Genomic DNA, 11,619 nt, shown 5'->3' on the forward strand with positions numbered 1-11,619 from the left:
GGTGGGAGCGCCGCTGCGCTCCCAGCGCCGCACTCTCCCGAGTGCGCCACGGGGTCGGCCCAAGAAGGCAATTTTAGAAAACACTGTGGGATGTGCATCAAACTGGGGGGAATTGAAAGAGTGTGGGAAACGTAAGTGGTTTAAGACTGCCAGCCATCATAGAAAGAAGAGGAGGAAATGTTACCTGATGCACTGAGTGGGTTTTAGAATGGGAGTGACCTAGTAAGTTTATGGGTGAAGAGGGATGTATTGATGTCAGATGAGATTGCTGAAGAACAAGACGTGAGGAATACATGGAGAAGATGGGATCAAGCCAAAGCAAAGTGAAAATACAGGAAGACTCTGAGGTGAAAATTTTTTTTAATTAAGGAAAATTGCTTGGATTTAGCCATATTCTCAGTGTGGTGGGAGCTAAGAGCACCCACTGAGCAGAAGCAGGTAGGAATTAGGAGGACAATGGAGTATCTGCCATGGGTAATGTGAAAAGGCAAGACTTCCCAATGGAAATTCTCTTTAACAGTTTGAGAAAATGAAGATGAAAAAGGAGTAGGAAATATGCAATGTAATCTGAGTTATTAATACAGCATTTTATTTAACCAACATATCCTGGTAATTGCCACATCTTTTATCAAGACTTGTGACAAAATAATCAGATGTGGCAAAAATCCAGGCTGGCCAGTGCATTACATAATGTCAGAAAGCAAGCTAAATGCTTCCAGAAATACTCTGGAGTGAGCCTTTCAATCTTTCCTGGCACAGAGCAGAGTATGATACTTATATAGACACACACACAACACACACACAATAATTACTGCTTTAAGTAAATGGCGTAGGCATGAGAAGAGAGAGTAAAGATGGAAGAACAATTTTTGCTTCTGATAGACTTAAAGCATTCTTGGGCAAGCAGAGTCAGCCCTCATGGGAAATGACTGAAGCATTCAGGGTGAGCTACATGCCAACCATGGTGCCAAAGAAAATGTTACGAACAAAATGTCTAAGAGCTGAGAGTTCGCACATAATGTAGACTCCATGGTCTGGCAATAATCAAGGATGTTTCCTGGAGTTTAGATACGAACAAAGAAGTATTTAAGTTTCCACTATTAAGTATTAATGTTCTTTTCACCTAGAACAAACAATTTAAATTATTTTTTAATTCTCTGAAGAAATATAGAGGGGAAAGTCTGCAATCTGACAGCTGAGGAGTTGTTTGAGGTTAATTTACTATAGATGAAGCTTGTATTTTTTAAGTAAAAATGCACTCATTTATTACATTTACCTCTTGATAAAGCAGGCATTGGTGTATCTTTTTAAATTACAAGACTTTCTACTGTGCATTGTTAACTGGCCTATAGCTTGGTAATAATTGCAGATTTTCTTACTCTATTTAATTAAGTAACTTGATTTGTACTTTATATAATCACAGTATTTGTCTCCTCTTCTGTTTGAAGCAAAATCGTAATCATTAGTTCTACTACCTGAGGCTGTTAGATGAATATTTACTAAAACAAAAATATAAGCCACTGAAAAGGGTATAATTGTATCTGAACCAGAAAATTTCCATCTCATATCCGTCATCTTAATTTCTTTGTGGCTGCTGAACTCGAACTGAAAAGGAACAAAAGCCCCAGGGGAAGGCAGAACAGTAACATCATTACGTCTTTACAGAAAATAAGTTCCAAAGAGCTAAGTGCAAACAGCACGCTCCTCTTTCCACACAGCTAGCCTACAACTCTAAGCTTGATCACACTCGAGATCAGAACGTGGAGGAGAACGACATTGCCTTCAGCAAAAAAAAAAACGGTGGAATGGGAACGAGGAGAAAGAAGACTGCTGTAACATGTCTGAATGATATACATAGCATTCAAAATAAATCCTCAACTAACAAAAATTCTTAAAATTAGTTAAATTCTGATTAATCTTATTACCGACTGTGATGGCTAACTTTATGTATCAAATTGGCTAGGCTATGGTACCCAGATATTTGATCAAACATTCTGAATGTTTCTGCAAAGGTATTTTTTTTGGATGAGATTAACATTTCAATCAGTAGACTTCGAATAAAGCAGATTACCCTCCATAATGTGAGAGGGCCTCATGCAATCAGTTGAAGGCCTTAAGAGAACAAAGACTGACCTCCCGTCTGCAGGAAGGAATCCTGCCAGCAGACCATCCCTGGACTGGAACCACAACACTTTTGTCCTGCCTGCCATGAGCCAATTCTTTGAAATAAATCAATATCTCTCTTTCTCTCTCTCTCTCACCCCCCTCCCCACACACACACAGACACACACACATTCTCTCTTTGTTCTGCTTCTCTGGAGAACCCTGACTAATACACCACATTAAACTTTATTTACTATTATCATCTTATTATTGTTGTTAATTTAATCAGAAAATATTTCCATTTGAACTGTTTGAGGCAAGGGAGTGAGCATGGTATATGTGCAGAGACTTAAAATCTGTCAACCTGGTTGCAATATCTGTGACTAGAGTCACTGTGTCACTGCATGTTCCTCAGGAACCTCAGTTTCCTTTTCTTTTCTTTTCTTTTCTTTTTTTTTTTTTTTTTTTTTTTTTTGTCTTTTTCGTGACCGGTAAGGGGATTGCAACCCAACCCTTGGTGTGGTGTCGCCCGCACCGTGCTCAGCCAGTGAGCGTGCCGGCCAGTCCTATATAGGATCTGAACCCGTGGCAGGAGCGTAGCTGCACTCCCAGCACCGCACTCTCCCGAGCGCGCAACAGGGTGGCCCTCAGTTTCCTTTTCTTAAGATGAGGGTAGACAGGGACTGAGGTTTCTTGACACATAAAGTATTGAATATGTGATGAACTATGTGCTTGTTAATGATTCCCTGGTAGAAATTATTTAGTGATATACCACTTTACTTTTAAACAAAAAATAGTAACTATTGCCCACCTGTCTAAAACAAAATAGAAGCTGTGTTTCCACTCATTACAGTGTGTGGGGAAACAAATGGATACTTCCCAGACCTTATCTTCCTGGGCTCTTTGAGGCACTGGAAACGGCTATCACTCATTCTTTGTTGAAGGGCTGTTCTGCTTTGCTTTCAGCAACATATTTCTTTCTGTTTCTGCTCCAGATAGAGATAACAACTAGACGATATTTACAGTAAATGTGGTAAAAGTTTGAATTCTTTGGTAAGTACAGAATACAGACAAAACAGTGAAGTCTCACTGGGGCAAAAAAAGAAAAAAAAAAAAGGAACCGAAAATTACCAAAGAAGAAGATTTAGTGGATGCCAAATACTGGGAAAATTATTTCACCTCATAATTAATCAAACAAGTACAAATTTTATTAAGGCAATGGAGGTTTTCATCCATGTAATTAGCAAAGGTTTCTCTCATTTTAATTCTACACCTGATATGAAGGCATGGTGAGCCTGATAGTTACCTATCTCATGAATTAGTCATTAATCAGTGGTGGGGGGGAGTTCCATGTAAGGAGGTGCTTACTACCATATTATGTAAAATTAAAAATGCATGGATAAATAAATAAATAAATATCTGGTCAATAATAAAGAAATGAATAATTAAATTACAATACATTCATTTGATAAAAATATTAAGCAACTATTAAAATTATACTTAAGAGTTTTTAGTAACATAAGAAAACATTTACATTACAATGTTAATTGAGAAATAAAGCATAGTACAAAACTATATTCAGAATAATTTTCCCTAGAACATATCTGCTCCGTTGTCCTACAGGCCATACAGGGTTAGGTAACAACTCCATGGTTCTTTCTTCATCCAGAGAAAAGGATGAACTCAAGGAGATCTTCCAGGAGATGCTGGCAAGTAGAGGATGGCTTTTTGCTGGGGTCATTGATTCACTGTGAGTGAGTGATGCACGTAAGTTCCAAGCATTGAACCACACGGGCTAAGCATTCAGTCCTGATTGCAAAGCCTGGCTCTGCCATTGTCTCTCTAATCTTGGGTTTGTTCCTTTAACGTTTTTAGCTTCAGGTTTTTTTAATGCACAAAAATGGAATATTAATAATATAATATTATTAATTATATTATCCCACACAAGCTAGTCATTAGAATTAAATAAAAACATATTTAAATTATATCATAGTGCCTGGCACACCATAAATGCTCAATAATTGCTGGTTAATTTTATGCTGAGAACGTTTGCCTGATGAAATAAAGCATATGTTCTAATGTATTCCATTAATTAATTAAGACTAAATTAATTAATACTTAATGGGATTTATACTCAGTGTGGAAACCTAACTAATTCTTAATACATTCCAATATGTTCCATCTCTGGTAAATTAGCTATAGTGATGGTCACTACCTTCCAGGATTATTGGGAGGGAGTGTTGAATGAGATAATGCATTTAATGTGTTTAGCAGAAGGCTTGGCACATAATTTAAAGAATCAATTAAATGCTACCTTTTAAAAATAAAGAGACAGAGAAAAAAAGAAAGGGCACACTTTTCGTGTATCAATCAGTTGACTAACCAACTTTTATTGACTGCTTACTAGGAGCTGGAAGTCGTGCAGGTGCAACATGGATTAACACATTTATGATTACAAGAGCTGACAAAGCAGACATATGTGTCACCTGCTAAGGGAAATAGTTCTCATTGTGCCTGATAGAATTTTCTTATATCTATATATTGATATATAGATATATATAGTGTTTCAGTTTTTTGGCAACTGTTGCTCTGAAAGGGGCATAATTTCCATCTAAGAAGCTAGAAAGAGAGAGTTTGAAAGAGTAATGAAAACAGCTCTGAGAGTTTAAAAAGGACAAATGTGACTTGGGTAATTTGATAGTGATTTCTTTTCAAATGTGGGAGAAAAGAGTAACTAAAAACAGCAAAGTTTTCTAACTTGTATTTCACTTAAAATGTCACTGTGTCTTTCCAGAAATGTTAATGACAAAATTCGCTCCATGTGGTATATAAAAAGAACCCATCCAAAGGTTTGAACAGGAAGGCACCACAAATGAAATAGTCCCCACTGTGTGTTCCAGACCGCAACAGAGACGCAGGCGATCTGGAAGCAAAAGTAAACTGTAAGGTATTATAAGTGCAAGCACTAGTGTTGGGGAAACAATACCCATCATGTGGTAGAATGGAAAAGCTCAACGTGAAGATTTAAGAAGTGGGAATAAACAGTAGCATGCTGCTGCTGCTAACCCTATAATAACACTGTGAGTTTCAGAATCTTACTTTCTTCATGTACACACACACACACACACACACACACACAAACATACACACACACGTGCACATGCGGAAAGAAAGCTTGTTAGGAAGGGAGGATCATGAATGTCAAGTAATCATTGTCATTAGGACAAAGGAAGAGGATATGGACTAGGTCTGCAGCACAAACATACACACACACGTGCACATGCGGAAAGAAAGCTTGTTAGGAAGGGAGGACCATGAATGTCAAGTAATCATTGTCATTAGGACAAAGGAAGAGGATATGGACTAGGTCTGCAGTTTTGTAAAAATAATTACCAACGTTTACAGTTTTCAAAGCATTTTCACAAATATTATCACATTGATACCCACCACAGCCATGTATGTTAGAGAGAGCATCAGCGTTCTATTTAAATTAGGAAACAGAAGCACAAGGTAGGGCAGAAAACAGAGCCAAGACACAAATCATAGCCTTTAGGATGCAAAGCTCCTGCTTCTTTATTGCCATAAAAATGAAGTATTTGGGGCAAAACCACTACTTTTTGTGATGGGACGTGCCAAGATGGTATTACAGAACTTTTTTTATTAGCAATATTTGCACAGACTTATTCAACTCAATTAAGTCCCACTTTTTTATCCTTATTTGGCAGAAAACACAATATGCTTACCTATTATTGATCACAAGACCTTTCCACCAAAATACAGAAATTTTGTCATTTTTTCCCTCCAAGAATTTCCCTAGTTCATCAGTTTCTAGCTACCTCAGCTGCATGTCACTATTGCTTCTTGTACTTGAATGCACATGCAGAGCACTGGGGATCTTATTAAAATGCAGATTGTTGTCTTAGTTTATTCCCTTTCCTAAAATACTGGAACTACATAAAATGTGAATCCTCAAGAAAATATCCACCTAGAGACTAAAACCTTTGACAAAGCCATATAGCATTTATTTCTTCTTAAAGAATCATAAAATTGTCCTTCTTGTCACCCCCTTGAACTTCCTGTGGCATAAGCTAACTTAGCTTTGCATCCCCAGTGCTTCTTAAACTTGAGCCTGCATAGGAATCATGTGGGAATCTTGTTACCAGGCAGATTCTGATTCAGTAGCTCTGGAGTGGGGCCCTGAGATTCTGTATTCCTAACACACTCCCAGGTGATGCTGACGATGCTGTCTGTGGACCGCACCTTTATCAGCAAGGATGTAGATCACCCTCTCATACTCTCTGTATTAGTCTGTTTTGTGTTGCTTATAACAAAATACATGGAACTGGGTTATTATAAATAAAAATGTTATTTATTACTTACAGTTTCTGAGGCTGGGAAGCCCAAAGTCCATCTGGTTGTGGCAACAGTGGTCCAGCGGTGTCACATTGTAAGATGGTGGAAGCAGAGAGAGCAGCAGAGAGAGACAAAGACAGACTCTCCTCTTTTATATATTTTATATATTCTAAATACTAGACCCTTATCAGACATGTGATGTGCAAATATTTTCTCCCATTCCATAGGTTTTCTTTTCAAATTCTTAACAATATCTTTTAATGCACAATTTTTTTTTTTTTTTTTGGTGACCAGTAAGGGGATCACAACCCTTGGCTTGGTGTCGCCCGCACCGCTCTCAGCCAGTGAGCGCACTAGCCATCCCTATACAGGATTTGAACCCGTGGCGGGAGCGCTGCTGCACTTCCCAGCGCCACACTCTCCCGAGTGCGCCACAGGGTTGGCCCTGCACAAAATTTTTTTAATTTGATGAAGTCCAGTTTACTTGTTTTTATCTTATTGCTTGTGCTTTTGTTGTTATATCTAAGAATCTATTGCCAAATTTCAAGTCACAATGATTTACCCCTATGCATTTTTCTAAGAGTTTTATAATTTTTAGCTCACGAAAATCTCACCTGCTTCACCAAGAAGGAAACTATTTTTTTTTTTTTAGCTACGAGTTATCTTTTTTCCCTTTATCGTCCACATATCTATGAATATCTTTCCCCATCAAAAACATCACTTCCAACCTTCTCAAGAGTTGATTTACCTCCTGCTCACCCACAGTCCCCTTTCCCTGAGATGTTTTAATTGTGCATAGCAGCAGCTTTTCTATGTGGAACTAGCTATAGAGTTACAGCCACATCCTTGTGCATTTGTACCATCGTGCACAGAGAAATATTAAACTTTCCTTTTTCCTTTTCTGTTTTTTCAGAGGTTTTTTTTCCCCATAGTTTAACAACTTTATTGAGATACAATTAACATATCATATATTTTGACCATTTAAAGTATATAATCCAATAGTTTTTAGTATTTTCACAGATACATGCAACTATCACCACAGTAATTTTTAGACAATTTTTATCACTTCAAAAAGAAGTCCAGAATGTTCTTACCACAATGAAATGATAAGTAATTTAGGTGATGGATACATCAATTAGCCTGATTTGATCATTCCACAATGTATACATGTATGGAAACATCACATTTTACCTCATAAATATATACAATTATTATGTGTCAACTAAAAATAGAATAAAATGTTTAAGAAAAGAAAAGAAATTCCATATGCTCAACATCACTAGTCATTAGGAAATTTGAATCAAAACCACGATTAGATACCATTCTACAGATTAGAATGGCTATTATTTTTTTAAAAGTGAAAAATAAGTGTTGGCGAGGTTGTGAAAAATTGAAACACTTCTGTATTGTTAATGGGATATAAAATGGTGCAGCCTCTGTGAACTGCAGTTTAGCATTTCCTCAAAAGGTTAAATATAGAATTACCACTTGACACCCATTTATCAGTAATTAACAGATTCAGCAGGCAGAAAATCAGTAAAAATACAGTTGAATGCAACAGCAGCAGCAATCAATTGGATCTAATTGTCATTTATAAAATGCTTAATCCTAAAAAAGCAAAATATGCATTCTTTGCAAGCTTACACAGGACATTCACCAAGACAGACCACATTCTGGGCTATAAAACATACCTTAAGAAATTTAAAAGAATGGAATTAAACTAGAAATCAATAACAGAAACATAGATGGAATACACCAAAATACTTGGAGATTAAACTTAGTCACATGGGTCAAAAAGAAGTCTCAAAAGAAATTTTAAAATATTTCAAACTAAATAAAAATGAGAATACAACTAGTGAAAATTTGTAGGATGGAGTGAAAGCAGTGCTTATAGGAAATTTTAGAGCATCAAATGCATATATTAAAAAAAAGAAAGATATAGAGTACATAATCTAAGCTTCCACCTTAGGAAAATGAAAAAAGCCAAAATCAAGTTGGACAGAAAGTGAAATAGGCGTTACCAGGGTCTGGGGGAAGAGGGAATAAGGAGTTGTTTAGTGGATACAGAGATTCTGTTTGGGATGATAAAAATGGATAGTGGTAATGATTTCACAATATTGTGGATATACTTAATGCCACTGAATGACCATAAACTTAAAAAGTATTAAATAGTAAATTTCATGTCATTTATATTTTGCCACAATAAAAAAATTTTTAAAGTTAAGAAAGCACCCTTTAACTATGCCTCTACCCCCATTTACCCATTCTCCCCAGCCCTAAGCAACCACTCATCTATTTTCTATCTGCTGTGGATTGAACTGCATCACCCAAAGTCCATGTTTTAGAAACTTAACCTCCACTGTGACAGTGTTGAGGGTGGGAAATCCTGTTATAGTAATTGAAAGGTGGAGCCTTGAAGAGGTGATTAGATTGGGAGGACCATGCCCTAGTGAATGGATTAATAAGTTGATGGTTTAATGGTGGTCATGAGTATGGTTTTGAGGGCTTTAATGGCTCCACTATTCTTACCCTGTGACACCCCAAGATGCTATAGAGACACCACCAAAGAAGGCCCTCACCTGGACTTTGGACTTCCCGGGCTCCAAAACTGTAAACAATAAATACTGTTTCTTTACAAATTACCCAGTTTCAGGTATTTGGTTATAAGGAACAGAGACAAACCAATACACTATTGATTTCCCTGTGCTGGAATTTCATAAGAATGAAATTGTGTAATCTGTGGTCTTTTGTGACTAGTTTCTCTCACTTAGCATAATGTTTTCAAGGTTAATCTATATTATAGCATGTATAAGTCAGTACTCCATTCTTGTTTTTCCCCTAATTTTTTGTGAAATACATATAACATAAAATTTACTATTTTGACCATTTTAAAGTATATGGTTCAGAACATTCAGTACAATATTAAGTACATTAATATTGTTTGGCAACTATCACCACCTTCCATCTCCAGAAGTCTCTTTATCTTGCAAAACTGAAACCCCATACCCATTAAAAAATAATTCCCTATTGCCCCTTGCTCCCAACTCCTAGCAACTACTATTTTACCTTCTGTCACTATAATTTTTTTCAATTCATTTTATTATACATATTTACAGGGCACCAAGTTGACTACAAATACTTGTGTACAGTATGCGATGATCAAATGAATATTATTAGCATATTCATCATCACAAATCATAATTATTCTTTGTATTCCTTACCCAATTACTCCCTAAACCCATCTCCCTCTCCCTTTCACACCTCAGTAACTATAGGTCTTTTCTCTCCTTCTGAACGTTCAGCATTTTATTGTGGTCTCTCTCTCTCTCTCTCTCTCTCTCTCTCTCTCTCTCTCTCCCCACTTATGACTGAGGACATATGATATTTCTCTTTCTGTGTCTACCTTATTTCTTAACATCATTTCTCTAAACTCATCCAGGATGCTCCAAATGGCAGAATTTCATTCTTTTTTATGGCTGAGTAGTATTCCATCATGTATATATACCACATTTTCCTTATCCAGTCATCCATCAATGGACATTTAGGTTGACTCTATATCTTAGCTATTGTAAATATAGAGGCAGTGAACATGGGAGTGCAGGTATCCCTTTGGCATGATGATTTCCATTCCTTTGGGTATATATTCAGAAGTGGGATTGCAGGATTGTATAGAAGTTCTATATGTGGTTGCGTAAGAAACTCCCGTACTGTTTTCCATAATGGCTGTGATTTTGATGACTCTAAGTATTTCATATATTTGGAATCATATAGTATTTTTTTATCACAGGTTTATTTCACTTAGGATAATGTCCTTGAGGTTTATCCATATAAGAATTTCCTTCCTTTTAAAGGCTAAATAATGTTCCATTGTGCACACAAGTATATACAACATTTTGTTTATTAATTCATCCATTAATTGACATGGGTTCTTTCCAGTCTTTGGTTATTGTGAATAATTCTGCTATTAATGTGAGTATACACATATCACCTCGATACCCTGTTTTGGTATCTTTCAGGTATATATCTAAGAGAGAATTACTGAGTCATATGGTAATTCTATTTTTAATTTTTTTTTAGCAACTTCTATACTGTTTTCCACAGCAATGGTACCATTTTACAGTCCCACAAACAGTGTACAACGGTTCCAATTTCTCCACATCCTCACAAACAACTGTTATTTATTTTTTTAAATAGTAGGCAATCTAATGGATCTGAGATGGTATTTCATTGTAGTTTTAATTTGCATTTTCCTAATTATTAGTGATGTTGAGCATCTTTTCCTGTGCTTATTGGCCATTTTTATATCTTCTTTGGAAAAAATGTCAATTCAAGTTCTTTGTTTATTTTGAATTGAGTTGTATTTTTGTTTCTTTGTCTTTCTAAAAAATACGTAAGTTTTAGGAGTTCTCTCGATATTTTACATATTAGTCCATGATCAGATATATAATTTGAAAATATTTTCTCCATTCTATGTGTTGCCTTTTTATTTTGATAGGGTCTTTTGAAACATTTTTTTAAAAAATTTCATGAAGTCAAATTTCTCTATTTTTTCTTTTGTTTTCTATACCTTTTGTGTCATATCCAAGAAATCATTGCCAAATTCAATGTTGTTGCATTTTTGCCCTATACTTTCTTTTAAGTATTTTTTAGTTTTAGGTCTTACACTTAGGTTATTGATCCATTTCGAGGGTTATGGTGTTAGATGGGGATCTAACTTCATTCTTTTTTATGTGGGTATACAGTTTCCCCAGCACCAATTGTTGAAAAGATGGCCTTTTCCCCAGTGCATGGTCTTGGCTTTCTTGTTAAAAATCATTTGACCTATAATGAGGGTTTTTTTCTGGACTCTATTCTATTCCATTTATCTATATGTCTATCTTTATCTAGTACCACAGTGTTGATTACTCTAGTTTTGTAGTAAGTTTTGAAATCAGAAAGAGTGAGTTCTCCATCTTCATTCTTTTTTTTTTTTTCCAGTATTGTTTTCTCTGTTCAGGATGAACATTGAAATATATGAATTTTAGATAGATTTATCTTTTTTCCTTTTATTCAAGCATGCATGTTATTTTCTCCTTTTTGTTTTTATAATTTTATCTTAAAATTTAATTGTACATATTTGTGAAATACAGTGTGTTGTTTTTAGAACATGTTTATATTCTTAGA

Source organism: Galeopterus variegatus, unplaced genomic scaffold (assembly GCF_000696425.1).
Source record: "Galeopterus variegatus unplaced genomic scaffold, G_variegatus-3.0.2 Scaffold801, whole genome shotgun sequence".
Taxonomy (NCBI): Eukaryota; Metazoa; Chordata; class Mammalia; order Dermoptera; family Cynocephalidae; genus Galeopterus; species Galeopterus variegatus.